At 39.7% G+C, this 27,154-nt stretch overlaps 1 long non-coding RNA gene across 7 annotated transcripts in view; it reads left to right on the forward strand.

Moving 5' to 3' along the window:
- The window catches only part of LOC134433715 (uncharacterized), a 228,679-nt gene that overhangs the window by 177,127 nt on the left and 24,398 nt on the right, over window positions 1-27,154 (forward strand). For 6 of the 7 annotated variants that reach the window (XR_010031699.1, XR_010031696.1, XR_010031695.1 and 3 more), the window contains 5 exons: window positions 907-1,001; window positions 1,884-2,040; window positions 5,680-5,851; window positions 15,090-15,145; window positions 19,721-19,763. This is a non-coding gene — a long non-coding RNA (uncharacterized LOC134433715). Of the gene's footprint in view, window positions 1-906; window positions 1,002-1,883; window positions 2,041-5,679; window positions 5,852-15,089; window positions 15,146-19,720; window positions 19,764-27,154 lie in introns of those variants that run through there. The other variant, XR_010031697.1, reaches the window with a different exon arrangement.

The raw sequence follows: 27,154 nt of genomic DNA on the forward strand, positions 1-27,154 counted from the left end.
TTGTAAATGGTGAGAGGAGTGCATTACACAATTTGCAGCTGATTCATAAGAGGCCTTGAGAAAAGAACCAGGGAATAATGTCATAACTTAATAGCTGAAATTCCATCTTCACAGGGGAGAGTCACTAGTACAGCACCTATAAATCAGTGTTGGGGCAGTGCATCATCAGATATGCAACCTTTTTTAAGGTGATAATTCCCATAATTTGGGCATTGACCTTGTTCTGTGTTGTACAGATTTGTAATCTGTGTTTTTCTGAGTGATCCCCACAGGTGGGACATTTCTAATATGAAGTCACACTGTGAGACACCTCTGAGTGTGCTGGGAAGATGGGATTATAAATATTCATTGCTCTTGCAACCTTGGGCGATGAATGTTTCAAATTTTATAAGCTAAGAAGAACTGGGCCCAGCAGAGAGAAAAGAAAATCTCAAAACTTTGGTAATTCCAGGTGATAAATGAAGCAGAATGGGTAAGGAAATGAGAGGTTTTCTGCTAGGCTGATTTTGAGCCAACATGCTAATTTGATTAGGAGAAGTACATAAGCACACTATAAAATCTAATCACTTATGACAAAATCAAGTCAGGCTGGATTTCCCTCCCTTGGAAATACAGTAGCTGCTCTGTGGTCTACTCTCATCACTGAGGAGCCAAGCACCATAAGCTGCAGATTCATGGCATGGTTTGGCTCCCAGGGCTGAGGAACATGCCTGTGTGCTGTCCCATCCCTTCCCTTTCCCTGATTACCGCCGTGGGAAACACAATTAGAGAAGTGGACACATCATGAGTCTGGAGAAGAATCTAGCTTGGATCACATATAATCAGTTTCTTTCCACCACATCTGGCAAACAAGGGATAAAGGGCAGCAGGATCTAATTTTATTCCTTTCCTGCTAAATTTGCCCAGGTACAGAAGAAGGATTTGCTAATGCTTGGCTCCCACCTGTGCTCTGCAGTGAGACGTGGCAAAGCCCAATCCTCAAGCCTCCTTCCTGAGATCAGGTACAAATGTGTTTGGAGTATTCTGTTTCTTAAAAAGTAGCTTTGCAGATAAAATATCCCAAAGAAAACTATAATCTTACATGCCTCTCCTGACCACAGATAGAGTCTGCAGGTGTATGTTTCAGGTTCCACCAGGTTCACAGCATCATCCCAGTGGAGCCTGAAAATCATCACCCAGTGCAGCTCAGAGTGTCACTGTTTTCCCCACTGGCTTGATATTCCTGCAGGGTCCCTTCTGGCACAGGTGAATTTCCAAATGTCTGCACCACTGGGTACTGAGGGCCCATCCTCCTCACTCCTCCTCACTCCTTCTCGTCGTTTTTTGTTTTCTTTAAACCAGGACAGGTCACACATCAGTATGTTCTAATATCAAAATATCATCATATTTTCACAAAATTAAATCACTGTTTCCAGTCAGCTCTGGAGTTCCCCTTTAAAGCACAAAAAGCCTCTCCTTGTTTGTGACATGTTAAGTAGCATGAATTCAGTGGAGAAATTGAGGATGGCTGCCTTGAGGGCAACTGGCAGGAGGGAATCCTCAGGATCTGTCACAGTGGAACACGGCAGCATCAAACATAAAAATGGATTCAAAATGTAGATCCATCTCCATGCAAAGTCTTCTGCTAAATCCATTTTTTCCTCTCCATATGAGACCTTGGTGTTGCTGGGGGAAAACAAGAAAAGAATTTTGAAATTAAATGGATGAGAATTTGATAATCCCCAATGACCTATTTTCTTATAAGATTATGGAATTGTGCAAATCAGTGTGTGTTTTATAATGACTAGAGTATGAGAATACCTAAATATACATAGCTGGGACAGCCAAGGCAAGAACTGAGTCTGGGACTCCTCCCTCTGTCTCTTTCTTGCTATTTCTTTTAGAGAAACAGGATTTTATTGAAAACTCCTGGAGAGCATCCTTCTGTCACTTTCATTTCAAGTTCCATTGTGCTTCAACTTTTGGAAGGTCTTATCCCTCTGCCCAGGGGCAACCAGCCTGAGATGGGATCCTCAGGATTATCTCTGTGAAACACAGCAGGTAGTTCTTCTATTTTTGCTGCTATGCCAATTTTCTGTCCTTTCCTAGTGTGCCAGGTTATGAAACTGAAGTGCAAAACAAATAGTGAAATGCTGGAAATTATAAAAATGATCCTTTTAACAATTTTTATCATTATCATGAACCTTAAAAAAGAGGGGAGAGGGGGAAATGCTTTAAACTCTTCTCCCTGCTGGACAGACAATGATGCTGGACCATCTCCTGTTTTAGATGCCATGAACCCAAGGAATAATATTTCTGTAAGAAACTCTTCTTCTGCTCAGGGCTCTTTAAAAGGGATGAAAAACTTCCAAAAAATATACTGTCTACTTGAACAAAGTACAAAGCAAGTGGGGAGATGGTTAAAGTCACAAAAGTCTTTGCCCCCAGGATCTGGCCTGCAGCTTGTCCCCCTAAGCTTATGGGATGACTCATGTGCATTTGCATTCCCTGTGCTTCACACAGCATCTGCTGCTACACATTTGTTGAAGGATTTTGTCTTGGAGCAGCTGGTGACAACCCACTTCCTCTTGCTTTCTTTTTGAAAGATTTTTTCAATTGTTTCTTGTTGTTTTGATGTGAGACCCAGTGTTGGAAAAACAAGCCCATTTACCCTGATTAGAACCAGCCCTTTAAACACTTGCCAATTAACAACCCATTTGTTATTTTTCTATGGACCAAGAAATACTTTCCCTTTCTCTCCTTTCACTTTATTCAGCTGCAATTCCATAAGCAGAGCAAAATCAAGCACTTCTTATATAAACTGTGATTAATATTTCCCTTGTTCTCCCCGTTCCTTTTGTTCTACAGATCTGGAGAGGAGGAAACCCTTGGCTTTCTTCAGGCCAATCTTAATTAGTTTAATGTCATGATAATCGTGCTACCTCCTTATGCTGCCCCTAGTGCTGAGTGTTATACATATGCCCTGCTCAAAAACGAACAGAACATCACATTAGCAACAATGATACAAAAAATCATCCATTTTTGTTACTCAATGCCAATTCTATTAACAGGCATTAAGAAAAATAATTTAACAAGCATCTGTTTTTAGCAAAATTGGAGATGGGCTGGTTGATACCAGTCAAAATTTTTACAACATTTGAATCAACATTCAGCAAAATTTTCTTTCAGGGATTTGATCTCAACTATATCTATGAAATCATACACTATGATTTTATCCTTTTTAGAAAAGTATATGCTAAAATTGAGTTGAATGCTGAGCTACTGTTTCTACTTTTTGTCCTCTCCTTCCACACATCCAAATCTCCTTGCCAGGGACCACTTTTTTGCATAAATATTTTAAGGAAGTACTAAAACTTTAAATGAGATCATCTTGTTTCCATTTTTGAAAATACAACCACTTATCTCAGACAATTCCAGGAGTATTTACTTGAAAAACTGCATGTAATCCCCTCAGCCCTAAAGCCAAGGGCTCTTCTGCTTCAAAATGCTTGCTGTGTTTGTTACTGTTTCAATGACTTTGCCATTCTGCAGGAATTTTCCAAATAGGGGGTTTCCCCTTTTCATAATTCAGGGTGAAATTATGATCTATTTTTTAGCCTGTTTATTCCAATGAATAGTATCTGATCATATCTTCACTCTGCTTTGCCAATCCCTTTAAGTATAGGAATGGTTATGGTGTGTGGCTGTTTACATGTTCTGCACCTCTCTGCAGAGGTGGCTTTGGCATCTGCTGCATGCTCTGAGCTGAGTTTTCCTTTGCAAATGCCACAAAGCATCTGACTACAGAGGAAGGGGTTTTCTTGGAGAGTCACACTTGCTCCCTAACTTTATTGGATAGGTTGCAAATCCTTCTCTAATAAAGAGTTCCTTGGCTCCTGGATTTAAATACTGAAACAGGCACATATATTTACTGAATCACTGCCAAATTTAGGGGTTTTATCTGTTTGTTTCCTGTGGCAAGGGAGGATTTCAAATCATTTTGGTGCTCAGGGGAAATTGAAAACAGGATCTATTTTTAGTTCTCATTTGACTCTTCAAGATGGATCAGTGGAAACCTGTTATAACACTAATTTACTTAAAGATGTATTATGTGCACTTTGCTGAAATGCTGAGGGGAAAAAGCTTTGCTTTTGCAGTTGTTTGGCCTGAGGCCAGGATTCTCCATGAAGCTGTATGAAGAAGAACATTATTATCCACATATTTTTATGCATACAGTATAACTCATTGGCTAGACAATCTGTGCCCTTCTTGAAATATATTTAAAAAGACAGGTGGGGGCTACAAATAAGTTGAAGATGCACCCTTTTCTTCAGTGCTGTGCAAATCAAGGACTGATGTGGAGCATTTGTCAAAACAAAATATTGCTTCCTTATAACCAGAGATTCAATATTTCTCATTTCCTGAAATGCAGTGCAACTGCAAAAAGAGGTGCTAAAAGCCTCAGTGGTTGGAGTTTTTTGGGATTTTTTTGGCGGGGGTTTTTGTTTTGTTTTGTTTTTTGTTTTTTTAACAAATCATGAAGATTAGTTGCATATAGCTAGCTATTGGATAATTTTTACTCTATTGACTGTAATTTCCTCTTATACACACCTTCAGCCTGTGATGCTCTACAGCTGAATGCATGACATTTCTTGGTGTACGGGACACTATTGGTAACAATTTAGATTGTGGCAACCTGTGCTATGCCTGCTCTATGAATAGCAGTGTCATTTGTCATGTGTTTGAACAGACTGCCTGTACAACACAGCCAATGACAAATTTTAGGTTGAGATAGATTTGTCCTCCAGTGCACAGACTGGCTCTTTTTTTTCCCTTGCATTGTTGTTTATCTCAGGCTAAATCTTTCTGTGCCCTTTCCATTCTCTGAGAGGAGAGAGATCTGCACATAACTGGATATTCAACACCTGTGTTTCAATTATCATATCATTTGAAGAATCTGGTGCTTTACTTTATGTTCCTCAAGTAGTTATCTTGATTATTTGCTACTGCAGAGCTGCAGTAAACTTGTTTGTTTCTCCTTTTCTCTCTGCCTGAATTTGATTTCAGAAAGCAATCTCAGATGAAGGAGAGACTTCAGACTCCTAATCACATGCTGCTGTTAACGTTGTTGCTGCAAGTGGCAACAAAAAGTATACTTTACCTTCTACTATATTAAATTCTAAGAGCAGAATACATAGTTGTTATTATGCCTGGGGTTTTTTGGTTTGGATTTTTTTGCTGTTGTTGGTTTGGGTTTTGTTTTGGTTTGTTTTTGGGGTTTTTTTGGGTTTTTTTTGTTTGTTTGTTTGTTTGTTGTTTGTTTTGGTTTTTTTTGTTGTTGTTGTTTTTTTTTATTTTGTTTTCTTGTGAGGTCTTCCAGGAGAGATATATCTGAAAGCCATGGTAATCGTATTCAGCAAGAATTTTATACAATATTTAATTACAAGGTATACATGTATTGGAGAGTTTTGTGGTGAGAAAACAGCTCAGGGTACACTCAACAGCATATTGCTTCTTTCTCTCTCTTGTCAATTACCTTTGAGTCTTCCTGCTTGCATAAGTTACAGGTCAATAAACAGATTTCAAAGCAGAATTTGGTATCTACTGAGACACTAACTATATCCTGGGCTTATAGAAAGTGCATATTTTAAGGTCATCTTTTTGTCCTAATGTGACTGTTCTCCTAATTTTCTTCTACAGAAGGATGCTAATGGCTCATTCAATGTGGTTTCACTTAAAGAATTTCTGCATGTCCTAATTTTTGGTCAGTGTGCACTTTTCTTCTGTGCTGGATAAGAATTGTTTCATTTGCACCATTTGCAAAACTCATCAGGCCCAGAAGGGCCAAATTTTATCACAGAAGTTTGATAAGGTGGGTAAACTCTCATAGAAAAGAATAAATTTAATGGACTTTTGTGTTTCATTATGTGTTTCATTATTTTTCATTTCATTATGTGTTCTGGAGCTTGCAGAGTACTCATTTATTTTATTCAGTTCAATAACATTATGGTGTGCTCTGTGTTCTAGGCAGTGTCAGTCATTATGGAATAGAGAATTTCTGTTATTTAATAGAGAATTTCCATCCTTTTTCATCTTGGGCTTTGATGTAAAATTGGGTAAAATTTTAAAATGCCAGAATTCCATTAAATTGGAATAGGATGGTTGGACATTTTTAACTGAAAGGAAATGGTTTTAAATTCCTCAAGCAGAAGATTTTTGCTTTTCAAATTTCTGTAGCCTAAGGAGAGTTCTAGTACTGGCCCTTATTCGATTTCATGGTCCCCAGCTGCTCCTGCAGTTTCAAAACTGAACAGTAAGATTCTCACTCTATTCCAATGGAATATTTGCATCCTGAGAAATACAGAGCATTACAGCTGGAGTCCTCTGAAGATCTGTGCCCTGCAAAGAGTAATGGCAGGAATGGAAAAATAAAAAAGGGGGAGAATGTGAATAAATAAATAAAGCATTAGGTGTTCTTTATTTTTTCTCTGTTGATATTCTAGATAAAATATGACAAGTCTTGTACACCCAAAACTTTCATCTGACACATGAAGAAAAAATATTGCTAGGCCTTTTATTGTACTTGATTTTCTTTTTCTCTCTTAAATAACCAGACTACTCTTCAGAAACATGTAAGAGAAGTTATGTAGGCCTCAGTTTCCGTTGGACAAAAATATTTTGAATCCTTCAAAGGAAACAATACATTTGGACACAATAAGCCACAAATGCCTTTTCATTTTCTTCTTCAAACATAAAGGCATGCTGACCTTTTGTGATAGATTGCTTCCTGAGAATACAGTGAATTTATTTCCATTCTTCCTTCTCTCTGGAGATCAGTTTGTCTTCTGTTTATAGAGAGTAAATCATCCGCATCTTATTTCTTTGGATTGAATAGCCCAACTAGCCCCTCATCTCTTTGGCTTTTTCTCTTCCACCATCTGTTCATCATATGCTTTCATGGGCAAATCCACCCATCAAAACCACGGAGTAGACACATTGTATTGTAAATTGATTTATAGATGCATGTAAGATGATGGGAAAATCTGCTGAATTGCTTTATACCAAGAACAATTCATCAGGTAAAACCAAAACATTGTGGGAATTCAGATACATACAAAAAGTTGGAATATAGATTTCATCTTTATTGGTAAACACACAGACCTTTGTATATTTCTTCATAGCATGTGCACAATTTTATTGTAAGCACTGAAAAGTAATGACCTGATCTTTTACTGCCCATACTGCTATTTGTTCCATGTTGATGCCTAAAGAGGCTCCCTGGAACAGAGGCCAGACAGTGTTAAAGGAATAAAGTAGGTGTTCATTGAGAGGCCTTCAAAGGATACACCTTGGGCAGTACAAGAGCCTGGCCAAGGCTACACCCAAGATGGATGACAGGTCCTGAGTTCTCACACTTTTGTAAGTTTTGGTCCATTCACATGTTGGGGTTAATTGTCCAATTACAGATTCAGGTTATGAAGTCCCATCCTCCCAGACTGCTCTCCTCAGTTCTCTGTTGTTTGTACTTTTTGGGCCTGAAGCTGTGATGGTATCCTTGGTTCTTGGCTGGAAAAGGATTGTTTTGTCGAACTAAGCTGTAAAGAGAACTTGCTAACACTTTATATGAAATTCAGAGTTACACACTAAGGCAGTACAAAATCTGAAAAATATGAAAGCTAAAACTTAAGGCATTAATGTCAGCAGCCTCATAAGCTACAACTTGTCACAAGCAAGAGACAAATGCTTAGAAAGCTTTCACTCTGTTTGATCTCTGTAATCAACTTTATTTCCTCTACAGAATTCCAATTATCCCATTAAACAATGAGTCAGGATGCTTATATTGATACAGGTGCCTTAATTGGTTAATCTGTACTCATGTCAGCCCCAGCTAAGAATTCATTTCCCTGAGGTCTCCTTAGACAGCCACAGTTCCTCCTAAGCCATAATGGTAATTCCTGGCAGGTGTAGTGCAGGAGCACAGCATTTGGGTGCACCCACAAGCACCACACAGCGCACACTTATCCATGGTTAGCCATACATATACTTGCTACTGAGCTTTTATTTTCTTCTACCTTGTAATTTCTAACCTATTTAGTTTCAATTATAAGTCTGCGATTATACAGCACTGACCATATGCTTCTAAAACCCATTTGCAAGAAAAACATCCTAATAATATTGCTTTTTAGTAGCACTCCAAAGCAATTAAACACCTATTAGATGCCAGTGAATGCTGCTTATTCTGCTTTTAGTCTATCATACGCACATTTATTTGCATATGCTGTCCTGTGAGTGACAAAATTTTCATTATTGACTTATGAGGATAGAAATAATAGACTATTTACTGAACTGTCTTTAACTCTGCATCAACAAAATAGCTAATTAAATGTGTAACAGTTTTCACTGACATAAACTGTGGGATTTAAAGTCAAGGTGAAGAGAAGGACAGACATTCTTCTGTGCTCTCTAAGACTTGTTCTCACCATGGTGAGAAAACAGGTTATCTAGTCTTGTAAATCATCAGAGAAACCAGACAGAACTACAGGTAGATCTTAAAAAGTAATTTCCTAGGAAATCAGTTTTTCAGGACCAAGCAAACCCGCTAGTGAACTGCCAGGATTATTATATTCCAAACTTACATCCTGAAAATGTCATGAGCATGAGCTTCTGCTATAGTCCCTGGAAGGCAGTTTCCAAAGGAGCTATAGAGCAATTAGGTGCCCTACTCAAGGGACTGTAATAGTTGTTTCTCAACTCCATTTCTGGTTTAGTTTACTGATTTAATTTCTTTCTCACTGGTGATGTAAATGAAGAACTCTCCTTTTCCCCTGCTTGCTCTGCTATATTAACTGGAAGTTTGCAGGTAGGAAGAGCTGTAGGAGGCATCAGAGTCATCCCTAGTCCATAGATGTAATCCTGTACCTGCCAAAGGCAGCAGCTCATAGAGAGCAAGACCTCAACCTGCATCTTTTGAGTTGCAGAGTAACATTCAGAATGGGGGATGACTCTGCTTTTCTGTTCATGGGAATGTATCTCTGTTTATCCTTTCTGAAGATTCATTCAGCTCAGATAAAGTAAATTAAACAAGCAGTTTCAGCTAATGATCTCGTGCAATATTTGTTTCAAATTCTCTCTGTTGTGGCTTGTGTGGTGGGTTGATGCTGGCTGGACACCAGGGAGCCATTGAAGCCACTGTCACTCCTCTCCTCAGCTGGACAGGGGAAACAAAATACAGTGAAAGGCTTTTGGATCAAGATAAGGATTCATTCTAAGAGGAGAGATCACTCACCACTTACTGTCATGGGCAAAACAGACTCTGCTTGGGGAAGTTAGTTTAATTATTTACCAATTAAATCAGAGTAGGATAATGAGAAATAAATCCATATCTTGGAAACATCTTTCCCTTCTTCTCCCTTCTTTCCAGGCATAATTTCACTCCTGGTTTTCTCTACCTTCCCCTCATCCAGTGGTCCAGGGGATGGGGAATGAAGTCTGTGGTCAGACCTTGTCTCAGCCACTCCTCCCTCCTCAGTGGGATGACTCTTCACTGCTGCTCCAGTGGGGAGTCCCTTCTATGGGAGACAGTCCTCCAGAAATGGCTCCAAAGAGTCTGCAGAGCTGTTCCTCCCACACAGTCTCTCTCCTGTGGTGGGTCTGTCTTGTAGCCAGCTGGAATTGGCTCTGTTGGACTTGGGGAAAGCTTCTGGAAACTGCCCACAGGAGCCACTCCTGGCCCTGCAAACCCAGTACAGCTCAATTGTATGACCTGATGCCTCTCTGAAATGTGCTAAAAGCTTGATATGCATATAATTTTAAATAATAATTAAAATTATATAGTTTGACTGGAAAACTCCCCACCAGTCCAAAAAGACAGTGGTATCTGCAGATGATACATTCCAGCAAAGCATCTTTTTATACACACAAGCTGACAGGGGAAATTTGTCAGTGGTTTAGTCACCATTCAGCTGAATCACCACCAATCTCTTTTTAAAAATAGCTTGATTGCAGCAAGGGGATTCATCTCTCCTTTAGTAAATTAGATTAAGTGCAATATAACAGGTACTCTGCAGAGGTATATTTTGGGATAGAATAGAACTCTGTTTCTTCTTGTGGGTGTTGGCTATTTTATATTGTTTGAGTAGCATCTTTTATAGGCTGGGGTGCCAATTGCTGCTCTGCAGCAATATGAAATAATGCCATTTCCAAATCTGCCATCTTCAGGTACACTGCTTCTGAAAATTATCACAAAACGAGTGAGGTTTCTACTTCTGGGCATAAGTGGACTGTATAAAACAAGTTCCTTTTCATATAAAACATAATTGCCACAAAAGAATTAAAGCCTCAGTTAGGACCCCTGTGTTAGGGAGGGAACCCCTTAAGGTGCTGAGTTAGGCTCAGGATAAAGCATTCCTTTCAACTAGGCTCCACAAAATAGCAGCTGGAACACCAGGCTCTTGAGCACAGAGAGCAATTTCTAGAGGATTCTAATATATTTTGGAATTCTTATCCTAATGAATTCAATCAGTATCCATTCCCTTCTTCCAAAAGATTCACTGAGATACTTGCACACATTTATGCAGTAGTATCTGGTATTTTGATTCCTTACAGTTTCATCTCAAAGTCAAAAGGCAGCAGTTCTGAAAGTCAGAGCTGGGTAAATTCCAGCATGTTCAGCACATTCATCACAAATATCAGAATTTGTGAATTATTGATTCCTCAGTGATTAAATCTGTGAATGTGAACAAAATTGTCAGAAGTTTTTAATATCTCTGATACTTCTGAGTTTCTTCTCTGACTGCTCTGGTATCTAAAAAACTATGAATGCAAATGGAAGGGTTTCCCTCTCAGGTGGGACACTTTTGGATCTCTCTGTTTTCTTGAACCACTGTTTTCATAATAGATGGAGAAATTTTGTCTCTGCCCAACTCTAAGGATGCCTTTTTTCTTTTACATCTTCATTTTCTACTGTCAGGAGCAGCCCTCAAGGTATCATGAGCTGGCTTTGTGGCATCGCAAGCTTGAATTGCTGACCTTGCAGTGACAGTGCTTGTGAGATTTCCAGATCAGTTTTATGTCATAAGGGAGCTGATATCTGAAAAAAATTTTTCAAACATTTGATTTTCCACTGAAAGCAACTTCAAGCTTTTTTGAAATTTACTCATTAATTGCTAGGATTTGCTTTATAGCATCTACAGTTGGGAAGAAACACACAAGATGTTCTGGCAATTTGAGTTCATTCAGCTTGCAAAAGCCCCTGAAACAAATGTATACTTCTACATAAGCGTTATCAATGCATATGTTCTCTAGGAATTGGAATAAGCCCAATGTGGCCATGCACCTTCCACATAAAAAGGGGATGTCCTTAGAACAAGGTTACTTACAAGCCACAGAAGATTTTTCATATTAAAACAAGCTGTTTTCAGACTCTGGGTTTTGTAAGAGTCTATGCTAGAAAATAGTGGAGAGTCTGCAACAAGAAAGGCCAGGGTTGGAGACATAATAGTTAACTGTAAGCTCATCCTATCCTTTCTATTTCTTGGGTTTAGACTAGGTCTATCCCAAGATACCCTTTTTAAATTAATAGGGCAGTGAAAAGTCATGATATTGGGACACCTGCATGGGCAGTGAGAGTGGCTGAGAGAGGCTGGGCTGCAATACAGTGGTGGTAACACTGCTGTGTTTCCTGAACAACACACAGAGCTTCATTTTCTGGCTCTGAATAGTTTTAAACCCTTCCATTGTGGGGAGCAGTAAACATCTTCCTTGTTATTCAGATATTTTAATGGTTCTATTAGCACTTGCCAAATTTTGTCCATTGTTCATTTCAGATATTTGCATCCCACCCTAATGACTCTCTTACAGCCCCTGTAATACATGCTGGGTGTGTATTGCTGCCAGTGTTCCATTGAAATTAAAGGTGATTACATCTGGGACATTATTGTAAATGTGTCATCATCACACGTGCCATAACTTCTGAGCTCTGGATGTGTGCTTTAGCAACAGTGGGATTATTGGCAGAATATGATGTGGAATAACCCAGAATGTTCATGCAGAGGCTGCAAATCCTGTGCTCATTAATTGTTTTCCATCTCAAGGACTCCAGTTAATTCCTCTTGGATTGGAACTACACAGAGAAATCCCATGACAATTAATTATTCATTTGTTTTTCATAGGAAAACAATAATCTTCAGGCTTAGTTTGATTTGGTTTGATGTTTAAAATGGAAAGCTGAGGAAGGCTTTCCTGCTGCTGGAAGTGAATAGCAAATGAAAAGCTATTGGAAAAATAGCTCCCAATATTACCAGTTAGATTGTGCCTGGGCCAGTCTGACCCTCGCTGCGGGGCCAAAGGCAGCAACTGCGGTGTATCACCCCAGAGATACCTCGGCTTGCTGGTGGTTGCAGCTGGGCACTGAACAAGTCCAGGCTTGTTAGGACCCCGTTTACCTCAGGAGGATAGCTTCAGGCGATGGTGAAGAGAAAAAGGAAGGATTCTGCTGGAGGATTTAATGTCCAGAGGTTTATTCCATGGTTACAGAAGTCTGAATGTGAGGAACTGCTCCAACAGAACAAAGACCACATGGTCTGATTCACCTTTTAAGCTCAGGGACAGGGGGAGGGGAGGTACAGGTGAGCCACCAACCAGGTGGGAGGGGCAGGGTCTCAGGGGAAGATGACACCCAGACAGGCCAATGACCCCTGGGCCTGAGTGGCATCCTTTGAACTTGACCAACCACACGACGCCTTGCTGGAATGTTAAGTCTGAGTGACAGGACTCACTCAGCATGGGGGCAAGGGGGAAGGGAGAGAGGTATAGGCACACTTGGGGAAATGACCTGGAAGGCCAAAATGGGACATTACAGCACACCACAACAAAAAGCTTCCTGGAAGACTGCACATAATTTCCACATGTTCTGAGCAGCATGATTTAGGAAGATTTGTAGCAGCACTGAGGGACAGCCACCACAGCAGAATTATCAACTCACTGCTCTTCACAGTTGTTCTCCAAAGGTGGCCTCAGTAGAACTGTCAGAAGTAAAACTGAAATAGGTTTGAGAAGGTCTGAAAAGATTAACTTTGACCTTCTAGGAATGTGAAAAGGAATGGGACTGCCGTTGCCAAGCCCATGCAGGAAGGAAGCTCTAGCACTTGTCCTGCCGACCAATGGAGTCTCCTCCATTCCCCAGCTTTCCTCCAGGGCAGTCACTGAGTTGGAGGGGACAGACACTGTTACCAGCTCAGTCACCCTACAAGGCAGCTCACTGGGGTCTGACCACCACATCTTTCAAGGGGGAACACACCTAAGCCAGGAAGTGGTGCCCCACAGGGGTCTGTACTGGGACCAGTGCCATTTAATGTCTTTATTAATGACAGAGACAAAGGGATCAGGGCACCCTCAGCAAGTTTGCAGATGACATCAAGCTGAGTGGTGTGGTTGCCACACCTGAGGTACAGGATGCCTTGGGACCTGGACAGTCTCAAGAACTGGTCCCATGGGAGTCTCATGAGGTTTAATAAGATGAAGTGCAAGGGTCAGGGCACCCTCAGGATCAATCCAGGCTGGGGGATGAACAAATTGAGAGCAGCCCTGCCTGGCAGGACTTGGGGGTGATGGTGGGTGAGAGGTTGGATATGAGCTGTCCATGTGCATTTGAAGCCCAGAAACCAAACTGTGTCCTGGGCTGCACCAAGAGAAGTGTGACCAGCAGGTAGAGCGAGAAGATTCTGTCCCTCTGCTCTGGACACATAAGGCTGTCCAGAATGGGCCTGAATTCCATTATTTCTGAGTCTATCTGAATAGTAATTTCAGAGATTTGTTTGCCAGCTGCCCTGCTATGAAGAAATTTTTGATGGTAGCATAAGGTTTGTAGATATCTGTTGAACACTTTGCGTTGAAATAAAGAGGATCAAGCTCACAATTTCACCTGTCTTCTGCAAATCAGAGCATCAGTATTGGTCAAGCAGAGTGTTCTAGAGGCTCCTTAATTTTAGTGATATTTTAGTCAAGACCAGCTTGTTAAGCAGAACTGGCTTATCTGGTCTATTTAGATATGCTAATAGAAAAAAAAAAAAAGGTTTAGCAATTTTTCTTCAGAAATGAGGATGCTGAACTCATTTGTACTTTCTGCCCATGGTGAAGCATATAGTGATTACAGCAGGGCTACCTTCACACTCCTGGGTTCAGAAATCAGTGTCCAGAACTGCAAGTGTTTTCCCAGTGGCAAGACAGACAAGAGAAGAGTTCTCAGTCTTCTCAAAAAGAGACTCCTTTTATCTCTCCCAGCAAGGTGATCAGTGTTATCAGCTGGTTTGAGAGCCCATTTCTGCCAGAGCAGTGCAAAAGAAACAAAGCATGACTGAGAGACACATGGAGTACAGTGCTTTCAGAGCTTATTTTTAGACTGGAAATAATGTTGGTTTTAGCCTTCCTTGATGGCTGTTTTCAAAGGCAAACAGGATGGACATTGGTATTGCACCTGTCAGTGCAACCTTGTTTATAAAATTAAGGAAACATTTAAATGTACCAAGATTGTAGATAGTAGCTTTCTTTCCAGGTTTTGTTGTTGTTGTTGTTGTTGTTGCTTGATTTTTTTTGTCTCAGCTAAAAAAAAAAGAAATTCCAATAATTAACTGATTTTAATAATATATAATATTTTCTTTGCTGTACACAGGGGAACTATTGGTTTGGTTGGTTTGGTTTTTGTTGAGTTGGTTTTGTTTTGTTTTGTTTTTTTTTTTTGAAAGATCAGATTTCCTGTGATTCACTGAATCTGTATAGAAGGTCCCTGCAAAAAACATGATACCACCTTTTACAATACTTGTATTCTGTATACAATAAGCTAGTTATGTATTTCTTCAGATTCCCAAAGGAACTGGTATCACCTTGGTCCTAAACAAGCTGTTGGGAAGACCTTCTGTTTTCAGCATCATCTTGATCTCATGAAAATCCCCTGGAGAGCTATGTGTTTTGGTGGCAGAGCATGCTTTACCATTGATTATCTGAACTTCTAGAGGTCACTCATGAATTGTTTGTCAGCTTCCTTCACTGGCTGGGAATGATTATTCTCATGGTTTCTCTGTTGAGCTAACTTATCTTTGCATGTTTCCCTTCAGTGCATCTGAATCCATGTTTCTATGCAGAAAAGCCAGACATTTTACAATTCCTTGGGGTAAGTGTGATGTGAAAATCTGACCCTGTCAGCAGTGGCAAAACTCCCAGTTCCTGGGAGGTGAGAAGGAAGAGGAGGGTGTGAAGAGTGGGGTGCATACCCTTTCAAACCTGGACTATCTGTTTCTTCTGCTTCTATTTGACTGGTGTGGAGACCACTTTTGGCTGAGGTGCATGACCCTCAGGTCCAAGAGATGACTTAGAAGCAGTTCTAAATGTCCAGGGCAGGGCATCAGGAGCTGCAGTTTCCTCCCTGGCATGGCTGGGGAGGCTCTGTGCCAGGTGAGGCTGTGTTCACCCAGGAGGGATCCCCTCAATCAGGACATACTGTCAGGTCAGGGCTGCTCCTGTTTGTTTGGCCAGGTCAAACCAGCTGGAAAAGGGGCTGGTTTGAATGTACAGCAGCAGCTAAATAAGCGATTGAAGATGGGGACAGTCCCTGGAGAATCAGGGCAGGTTTGGTTGTTGTAGTCCCTTGCTAATGAAGCTACCAATGCTGTAAATGGCAAAGGGAAAAAGAGGCACAGGCAGAGCAGCCAGAAACCAGAGGACAAACACGTTTTAAGCCTTTTCTTGCTATCTTGGTAGATGGCTTTGATCATTTCACAGAAATCAACAGGGGAAAGAAATGACACCAGAGAGGCAAAGAAAATCTATTTTATCCTCCTTTCTCCTCTTTTTGTAATGTTTTCTTCAATACAGATATGGCAAAAGTACAGAACAGCAGCAGGAAAAAATAAGAGATAGCAATTTTGAGAAAAAGGGAATGCACTAAATGCTACCTGCTGTCCACCCCATTTCAGGTAAAAAGTAGTGAGTCTCACTGCACATGTTTTAATCAAAAGAATTCAAGTTTTAAGTTGAAATTTTTTTTCACTGAAATTTTGGGATAAGTTTAAGGAAAGACAGAGAGAGAGGAGAAAGAGGCAGGGACTAATCAAGGACTAATTTGTTTCAAAGTCTGTTATATCCAAATATCACAGAGAAATGCCTTAACATAGATGTTTTATCAAAGGAAAGCCAATGTGAGATCATAAAACAAAAGATGAAAAATGTCTTAATAGAAGATTAATAGAAACATAAATAGTCTCAAATTTGCTAGAGGAACAAGGAAAAGAGCCTCAGATCAGACACTTAAAGAAAAGAAAACTGAGCCTAGTAATCTTGAAAGAAGGTAACTGCAGTTATGTCATTCAAGACAACTAACTCAAGTTGAAGCTTTTCTGTCCCTTCCTTCTCCCTCATTGCTCTAGGGTTGGGATCCTACAGTGATCATCTGCCCTTGGTGAAACAGCCCTGCAGAGGCTTTTCCAGGAGCTGTGATGTGTTGGAACTTCACCAGGGATGAGGGAGGTCCACACCATAGAAGAAACAGCTCCAAAACTGAGTTTAGACATCCCCTAGAGATCACAGGAATCAGAAACAGCAGTGAGGGTGTTAAAGAGGAATTGTCATGGTGGAGGAAACCACATGAGTCACACAGCTCCCAGTGGTGAAAGTCCAGTCACGGTTTATCAGCACCTTCCTCAAGGAGGCCAGGAGCTCATTGTAAATCAGGAACTTGATTCTCTAAAGGCTCTGAATGAGTTTTTCTTACATAGCAGTTTAATTGCAAAGTCTTTTGCACATCTCTACCTGTCTCCAGCCATTTCTGACTTAAACAGGTAGACCCTTTTTTAGGCTCTTCCACCTCACTGTTGTTGAGCACCCAAGACAGTGATGTGCTTCAGCATTTAGGGCTTTTCTGTGCTTAAGATACCAATTTTTAGAGGTTTAAGTAGAAGCAGGTGGTAGCTTCCTGTCATATCATACTTAATGGACAATGCTTAATATACCACAGAGCTTTGATGCCTCCCTCTGAAAAACAAAAAGGAACAGACCTTCTAATCTGTGGAATCAATGCAGTAGCCAGCTCCTAGGATGGCTCACAGTTTTTATATGGCTAGGCTACAATTCCATGAAGCTTTATTGTGCTCGGATAATAGGCACTAGCACCAAGGCCTGCTCCAAAGTCCACCTGGAGCCATTAGAAAGGCACTCTTGATCAATACTGCTTTGGAGAGTTGCCCCATCCATGTGTTTATCTCTCTCAGTCTGAAGGGGTGCATGAGGACTGCAGCCAGAGAAAACACCAAATAGCTCTGACTGAGGCACTGAAAGCACCAGGAACCCAAGCAGACCTGGAAGCAGCTCTGTAATTAGAAGCAGGGTTTGCTATTTCAGACACTGTCACACAGGCAATAGCCTGCTTTTTTTGACCTCAGCAGATGATTTTACATGGACCTGAGCTGCAGTGGTTGGGCTTGAGTCAGAAACTTTGAAGTGTGGGGGCTGTCTGACACCTTTTGCTGTGCTTTGAAACAAGTATCTGAAAATTCTATTGTGTTTCTTTAGGAAGTCAGTATTTCTTTTCTTACTCAGGTAATTATGTGTGATTATAAGCATGCCTCTGTAAAATATCACCAAAAAAAAGAGTTTAAATACTATAAGGACACAAATATGTAATACAAAAATCACCAGGGTGGATTTTCAACAAGAGTTTTGCTTATTTTTTCCTAGTGAATGCTCTCTATATGCACCATTCTCAATGGTGGTAACTGGTTGCATTCATTTATACATGTCAAAAGCATGGGAAGACCCTTTAGTCAGCTGTACAAAAGTACCTACCGCTGGTCTTTATTTGATAATTGAGAAAAAAGAAAAAAAAGCCCAACCAGATTACTAGATCTCCATAGGAAACTAAAGAAGCTGCAAAGTTCATTGTAATAACATGCCATGGTTGGAGCAGAAGCTGGACATGATACTAGCCAAACAGTATCATGTTAAGAAGAGAGGTGAGAATCTGTATTAGGTTGTCATGGTCAGCAGCTACATTTATATTTTGATTTATATTGCCTCAAGACCTAGATTCTTGCTGATATTGGAAAAATATCTCTTTCTGTTCCCTCTTTTCTCTAACCAAAGAACACTTTTCTCTGACCAAAGTGTGACCACATACCGAACATCTCACCAGCCAAATTCCCACATTCTCCCCTTCTTCTCCTTGCTCCAGACACAGCCTGCCAAGCCTGTCTCATTCCCCTATCCCAGCTAGTGCAGCCCAGCACCTCCTGGGGCCCTGCAGCCCTGCTCTGTTCCACTGCAATCTCTGCCTTTCCCATCCTTTTGCTCATCCTGGTGGGACTGCAGCAGCATTGCCACTCCTGGGGAAAGGATGTGGCCTCATCGTGCAACACAAAATGTTTTCTGTTCCTCTTTTTACTGTTGCTATTTGGAGGAAACTAATTTTAAAAAAATGTACCCTGCAAAGCCTTCCAGAGCATGGGGCCCCAAAGCAGCACAGGCATTTTTTATGCCAAACCCCCCTGTGAAACTCAATGCCACTTGGATATACAGCTGCTCCTGCCTTAGGAGTCAAGGCAGGACAGCTTCTCTATCAAGGTGCCAGATCCAGAATCACAACTAACATCTTGCACTTCCCACTCCAGTGGTCCCTTGAGGCTTGAGGAGGAAACTGGACTGTGAATAACGAGGTATCTGAACAGCTGGTGACTCACTGGCAGTCCGTGGTCTGAGATATTGACAGTCTGTCGTGGTTGTCAGTGAGAGGAAAGATAAGAAGGGAACCACAAAGTGGTGTTGATTTTTAAAGGTCAGCATACTTGTGGTTCAAAGTCACCATGGGAGCAATCTTCTGGATTTTCACAGATATTCACTGATAAAAGGAAAACTAAAAATTGTGGATTATATCCTTTTAATACAAAATACCTATAAATTAGCATTCTGAATACAATGGCCCAAACTTAGCTACATATTCTTCTTTGTGTTTCCAATGTGGAAGTTATCTTGAACTTCTAAACATTTCACATCATAAGAATACCAAGTTTAGAGGAATATTTGCTTGTGTGTTTGGTTGTATCTCATCCCAAAGGTGATGTAAAATAAGTTTGTGCAATGGGATTACCAGGAAGAAACCAATGAGCCCCATTTGCTTGTAGTTCATCATCTGTATTGAGGAGGGTGAGAAAGCCCCGAGAGCTAACAGATGTGTCTGAAAATCATGCTTTCTTTTTATTTTAGTCTTACTGATCTTTACCAAGTTGACAAAATGACATTCAACTGGTAAAAAATTGCTAGTAATTGTGTGAATTAATGCAGCTAATATCCCTGGAGTTTTCATTTGACACAAAACAAATTTAACAAAAAACCAAATCAAATTATCCTCAATATAAATGAGTTATAGTATGTTCACAGTGCTGCAACCCCAGAAAAATGGAATATTCTAAACCAGCTAAAAAAAGTCAGAGCCCTTGGGAGAGCTGTAGGTCCCTGAACTAGAGATGGTTAGACAGAATAATTTATCCTCCAGGTGAGTCTCCATCTCTGACAGCATCTGTCTCATTTGTTATTTCTCTGCCTCCTACTTTATCTGGCTCACAGATGTTACACTCCCTGCATTTTTGTGAACTTGTTAACACAGTACTAAGATCTTTTCCCTTTTCATGTCTTGTTCTGTTGAATTACTTAGTCAAAAATATATATTAATCAAGCCTAATTTCTTCCTTTTGCTCCACAGATTCAGGCAGTGATTATTGCTTATGACACCATTTCTTTGAAGATGGTACAGTAATGCAATAGTGCTCCACTTCAGATAGGTAGTCCAGATAATCTTTTAAATATTCCTATACTGTTTCTAGCTTGATTTTCTTTTCAAACTCAAAGAAATATCATTAAAAATATCTTTCTGAATATGGGCAAAAATAAGAACAGATATCAAATATAAGCTGACATAAGCCCATTTCATCCATGCTGAGAAATTCCTCACTTTCTGTAGAAAGTTTTTCAGCTTCTTTGTGGCACAGCAGAATTAAACTTAAAACTGAATCCTTCCTTGCTGTCATTGCATGGTGCAGAATATCTGCTCACTGTGGTTGTGGAGCTGACTTCTGTAAAGGTGAAAAGAGCTATTGTTCGTCTTCATACTTCCTTGTATTGAGTGAGTCCCTGGCACTGAGAGTGAAATACAGAGAAGTAAAGTGTGAACTGAAATTGTGCTGGTGAGGGGACCACTCTAATACAGTCACTGGGTTTTTATTTATGATTCTTTGAGAGCTTTGTGATTTCCTTAGCTCTTCACTGCCTTACATAGACAATATTTTATCAGTATGATATTGATTGACCTGATGCAGATCCCTTCTAGAGTTATCCTGGCTTAATTTAGAAAAAAAAAATAATGGCTGTAACTTTTGTTAAGGAAAAACTCAGCCTGTCCTGAAATGCATTTTTCTATACTCCTCTAAATTATGGCAAACCTAATTCAAAGTTACCAGACTATGGCATTCTTACATATATTGAGTAGACTTTTTCTTTATTTTGCGTTAAAAATTTTAGAATTACTTTTTTTTTCCATGGCAACTCATAATGCTAGTATTTGAAGGGGGGCACCATTTAGCCAGATGGTGACTGCAAGAGTAACATTGTTTATTAGAATAGGCTGGACTGACTTACTGCTTTTACTGCCTTTTTTTATCCTCATGAACTTGTAACACCATGCTGAAGATGAAAAGTGAAACTCTTGGGAAAAGAAAAGTGGTTTTCTGTTTTTTTTTTTTCTTTCAAGGAACACAGGACATTTAAGGAAAATTCACAGGAGTTGAATGTTCTGTAAAATTTCTTAGTAAACTCTATTTATGTGGCTCCAAAAAAGGACTCCTTGACCTGCATCACTTCCTCATGGCTAAGTGACACTGTGCCACAGAATGCACATATGAAAGGATTTGTTCTTAGACAGATCCTCCTCTGCTTGTCCACTGCTCCCCTTGTAGATTTTCTTGTCTCTAAAAAGGGGTAGCAAGTCTAATAAGTTCACACTTCAGCCTTGACACAACTCAACAGAAATCTTTGTCCACCACAAGGTGCAGAATAATTGAACCCAGGCTTCCTGGCATCTGACTAGAGTCATGGAGTATTCAGAGTGTCTCAGCAAATTTAATGGCTTTGGTTCTTCACTAACTACACCCTTTACTTTATATGTATTAAATCAAAATGTAAAAAAATCCCAATCCAATCAACCACCAACAAAAAAACCCCCAAAAAATCCATTAAAAAAAGCTCGAGCAAAATCTCCAAATCTTTAATTTGTAGATGGTAGCATTCATATTGCTTTGAAAAATCTCTTAATAGCATCAGGCAATCCAACTCCTCTAGTTTTTGTGAGAAAAAATAATAAAATATTTAACATATTTAAATTTAATATAATAGAAAATTTGCCTTGTCTTGCCTCATTGTTTTTTGGTTGGTTGGTTGGTTTTGTCTTGGCCTTTCTGTGTTCATCGTATTTTCCTCCTTAATCCTCCTTAGATTTAGGATTAGAACTCAATCCCCACACTAGGTTCAGAAGTTTGCTGAATTAATCTGTTGTTGCTTGAATCCCTGAAGTGGGTTCTATTTTATTATGGAATGCTTAGGAATTACTGAAACTTCAGTAGAGACTGTTAATGAGAAGCTGGAAGTCCAATGATTAATTAATATATTGTAGTCTCTTTTACTTGGTTTTAATTCTGTACCATTGCCTGGGGGGACATATCTCTTAGGTTGTCTGGCAGCAGCCTCATTATTAACAGCAATGGGCCATAACTTCTTCAAATAAAATATTTTCATTGATCTTAAAAGAGAAATTTTAACTTTGAGCACTTTATTTAGTTTCATAGCTATCTTTTTGTCCTGTTGTTGTAACACTGGGACCCCAAGGTTTACTCTACAAGGTCACACCACTTTGTGCTGTGCATCTTTAGGACTTGCAGGTCAAATGCACGTGGGTCAGGAGCTACACAGCTGTGAAACTCAAAAACAACAGCAAATATTGAAGTTTAAGTGGATGGCACTTGTCCCCAGAAGTTCCTTAGAGTGAAAGTACCCTGTGCCATTTTGATTCTGGAGGGAGCATCTTTCTGACACCTTTCATGAAAAACCCAAACAATTCCAATATTTAACGTACAGTCACTTGAGCTTAGGACCACAGAGAGTTTCAGATATGCAGCTTACACCCGGATCTTCTTGAAATCAAGAAGAAAAAGGACACTCAAATTAGGCCCAGTGGGTAATTTTCAAAAGGGAATCAAAAGGTTCAAAATTATTTGTTGGTGTCTGATCTACAAAAATCACCAAAAGCCACCAGCTGGCATTTTCTGGCCATGGGAATGGCTGTAGGGATGCTGACTCTACTAGCCCCAGCACCAAGAGCTACCTTCTGTCTAATTAAATCCCATTTTAGTTTTAGGAACAAAAGGATTCACTTTGTATTTTGTGAAACTATCTGGATTTTTAAAATATATAAATTAGTGTAATATGAATATGCATTTTTTTATTTTTAGTAAAAGATTGTCTCGAGAATAAAACAATTACTGAAACATTTGGAATACTGAATGTAACAGTTTTGAGTAATATTATGTAACATTCAGCTGAAAGATTGTGACAAGATGCAATGATAAGTGTGATGTAAGAAGAATAGGAATTGGTAGGATAGGAAAGGGAAGGATAGAATAAACAGAACAGGTATTTCAGAGTGCCCTGAAGGAACATACTCTTCCTAAGGCTGAAATCTTTATTCACATGGGCTGGTGGAATAGAAATATGTATTCTACATAACCACATTAATTCAAAAAACTGTGCATTTCTCAAGGGTGTGTAAATTGCTGTAGGTTATTCAGAGGTTTGGGGTTGTTCCCTCTGTCTTATCAGTTCTTAATTTTCCCCTTACTTATTTCCCCACTAATTTTTGTCACTGATACTTCACATTAGGTCCTTGTCTTCACTGTCATTGAGTTTTGCAATCATTTGCTCCCTGTAGTGTAAACTGTGCTGATGGGAAGGCACCATCATTCCTCCTATAATACAGAGAAATCAAATCAAATCAAATATACCAGGATATTTTTGCATTGGATATCCTCACTAAGGCATTTAAGAAAGAAAGGCCAAGTTGAAAGATCTTTAGTGGCTTGATCCAGAAGCTTCTGGCATAGGTGTCCCACAGCAGTGTGTGTGCCTTTGCTGCATGAACATGGATCAGCAGTCAGAGGCACCACAGACTGGCTTTGACTCATTGCTCTCTAAATAGTTATTTCTCACTAGGTTATTGCAGGTCACTCATATCATAATTTGAATTTTGAATTTCTATCATCTAAAAATGACCTACAGACCTGTATGATCTACAGAATAATTAGATATTATAGACATGTTTAATAAGAGAAAAATTGTATCAGTACTTGGAAAACTATGAAAATATCTGTTTCCTGCGCAGATTTAAGATTTATTATTTCAACTAATGTCTGTGTGAAGAGAATACACATATATGTATAATTTCTCTAGTGACTTTCAAGCTGTTTTGCTGAGTTTGAAATGGAGATAGAGGACATAGATACACAATTTTCTAACAGGTTTGATGTTGAAAAGTTGACTAGGAAAAAAAAGGGGAGGGACCAGTAAGGGACAGAATGACATGAGCACATCTTCAATTGCACTGGGCAGACCACTTCTGAAATAAGTGTTTTGGCTGTTTCAGCCAAGGGAAAAGGATTGGTCAGAGCTTAGTTTGTTAGCAAATTCAGCCATAACTCATCTCTAATAAGCCAGGCTTTGCTTCTTCTACTGGTCTCAGAACAGTTTGTTATATGTTTATTTTAGGGTCCTGTGCCTGTCATAAATCTGGGGCTGTTTATCAAGCAGTGACAGTGATATATTGGTATGACTTTGTTGGCTCCCAGAAGTGGGACTGTGGACATGCTGAACAAACAGAGTTCATACTTGCCTTTTCTTAAAAAAAAAAAAAAGAAAAAGGATCACCTATCATCACATTCATCTGTGGTCAGAGGCCATGAGTGGGGTTTACTCCTGACCAGAGGGGCTCTGAAAGAGCTAATTTTTGCTGAATGAATTTCAATTAGTATGGTTCAGTTTAATTTTTTTTTCCCTAATGATCTAACTTGAACAATATCAAATTTTTCTGAACAACATGGGACTGGACTGGATCTCCTGGACTGACTCTAAATGAAGCCTTTTCCTTTTAAGACTTTCTTTGTTTCAGCAGAAGTGGGAGAGCATTTTCCAATAATAAAAGTGAGGGAATTGGAGCAGGGCAGAGAAAGGTGAGGTGCCTGGGCAGGAAGAGAAAATAAAAGACCAGGAAAATGCTGATAGAGGGAGTGGCTGAGACCTGAGGACCAGAGGACAAGGGCATACATTTGTTTCTCTGATGCCAGAAAACACTTGCAAAGGCCATTATCCAACCACATTTCTTGGTTCATACAGGATAGAGACACAGGGTTACCTTTTACTCAGAGTGATTTTGTATCAAGGTGGGTCTGTGGCACACTGCTTCAATTCTACGTGCCCTGATACTGATTTTTGAAGACATCCTGAATTTTGGATTTGAGTAGCTGACTTTGTACGCCTAACCTTATTGTCTTATCATAATATATGTGAGTTAATAGAGATATAAAATTAAAGGAAAAATGCCAAAACCCAAAGCCTAAGTGTAAATAATGCAGCTGGAATGAACCCCAAACTAAGAGAGAGACAGGGTTGTTGCTACCTGCTCATCTCCTTCTTTTTTACCCACAGCCACATAAAATGTGAGCTTTTCCTAAACTGGTGCAGATTTCCTTTGCTGGCAAGGCTAGTGGAGAATGGAAACTCAAGGGCAGCTTTTTTTTTTTTGCACTTGCTGTGTAAATAACCCAACAGCTTAAATGTGGTCAAAGAAAGCCTTTTCATCCACCATGGTGACTTATTAAACTGTGAAATGTGGGATTGGGTAAAAGGAGGAGAAGAAATGGTTATGAATGCGGCTTGTATTTTGATAGTGATGCTCTCAAGTAAGGCTTGGACACAAAGGTTTTGAGCTCTACAGTGACAAAACTTGGACTGAAACAATTTTACATCTCCTTCTCCAGAACCCTTTACATCCTTCCTTGTCTGTGATAACACACACTCTCTGATCTCCGTTCAAGCTATAAACCCCCAGATTGCTAAAGCCATCTTTTTTTCCCTTTTGACCTGATTATGACACTTCCAGCTTTGAAACATTATTTATGCTGTCTTCTCCTCTCCATTCTTTTCTTCTCTGTGCCATCTCCTTCAAAGAGCCCCACAATTCTTTTTCCTTATTTAATCCTTCTGACATGCTTCCAAATGCCCTTAGTCTTTTGCAAGTGCTTCCCAATCTTTTCTGACAGCTTAGATGAGAGTTGGCTCATATAGTTACAATTATTTGCAAAATTTTTCATAGTGTTTGGAGATCAAGTCTGTCTGAGCACAGGAAATGTCTTTCATTGCATAATGTCTTATGGAAGATTTTTCTAAAGCTTCCCATGAACCTCTTTGTATCACAGCAAGGAAAATACGGAATCAAAATGGGAACATTAGTGAGTTCCTATGCTGATTGTGGAAAGGCTGGGTAGCAGCCTGTTGGAGAGAGATGGAGTCCTGAAATCTACACAAACATTGCTTTTGACTGGAATGTGTCCTTTGAGGTTTGTTTATCATTGGCATAAAGTCAGCTTTAAACAATCAAATGCCAGAATTACCATCCCACACTTACCTAGATCTCATGCTGACCATCTAGGGGAAAATTTTCTTCTAATGTGAAAACAAAGCATGGTTGATAAAGATGATACTTGAGAGAAAGAATTTGGTCAGATACCAAGTAAAGCTGGAATAGCTGTTTCTTCCAGAAACTCCTTCCTTTCAAGCCATTAGGTGGACTGTGGATGCAGTAGTGTTCTGTCTTCCAAAATAATGGAGAATTTAAAAAGAAAAAGTCAGAAACAGGGAGAAAAGTTTTTTGAACAGGAATTGAAGTTTGTCTGTGCATCAGCACAGCCTTTCCTCTTTCTCCTGGCCAAACATGAAATGCAGGGCTTTAAGGCACCAGTTTCAAAGACACATATCTGGTGAGGTAGAAGGTGTGTCCCTCAGTCAGAGCTGCACCCCAGTATTTTCACTCCAGATCATATCAAACCTGATTGAGCCCCTTCGTGTCTCTGCAGGAAAGACAAATGTTTATGGAATTACAGTAAGCTGAGCTCCCCAGACACAAATACCTTCAAAGTGTGCCTGCTTCTGTAAAGTAGGAAAGCTTTGATTAATAGGAATAGCACTAGACTTTAAGGCACACTTTATTTCATTGATGAACTTTGAGGTGTCTCCTGCAGTAACAGTTTTGTAAACTGTAATTGTTAACATCGCTTATTCAGGATTTACAGCAGTGACTAACGTTGCCTATTTTTTCAGGCTGCTACAGGGATAAATAACTGATGTTGAAAAAGCAAATCAGGATCTCTGTGGGAAAAAAAAAAAAGAAAAAAAAGAAAAAGAATTGTGTGTGGGTTTTGGAACCAGCAAATCATTTTTTCTGAGGTGCCTGTAAAAGTACATGGTGTGATGTGACTGTTTTATAAAAGAGGGAAGGGTGATGTGTGGGCTCCATTACATAATATTATTGCAGAGCTTGAACAGTGAAGGGGCACAATGAAAAGGGCTATCATGGAAATCAATTTGCAAAATTAAAGTGTATGTTCAAAACCTCCTCTGTAACAGGATTAACAGCCAAGGAAATTAAAAATTATGTAAGAGGAATAGCTGAAGAGATAATCCAGGATGATCCAAAGGATTTTGCAGATATCTCTGCAATGTTAACAATCTTGTCATTAAATCTAGCAATTTAATGAGCTACATTTTTCATTGGTACAAGTACAGTTCCATGTACACCCTTAATGCGTTTTTTTGTTTTGACATAGATCTGAGCCCGATACACTTGTTTTAGAGTATCACGTTGGGCATCAGTACACGTATATTTAGCAGTGCACTCCTGTTGAAGGCAGTATATCTGTGATGATTAAAAAGCCCAGGATGTGGTTCATAAGCCATTACTTTCAGGGATGTCTGAAACAAGTGCTTGAAATCCTGCTTCATACCCTCAGTGATGTATAGCACCAGCTTGTATCTGCAGTTT

This window comes from Melospiza melodia, chromosome 2 (genome assembly GCF_035770615.1).
Source record: "Melospiza melodia melodia isolate bMelMel2 chromosome 2, bMelMel2.pri, whole genome shotgun sequence".
Lineage (NCBI taxonomy): Eukaryota > Metazoa > Chordata > Aves > Passeriformes > Passerellidae > Melospiza > Melospiza melodia.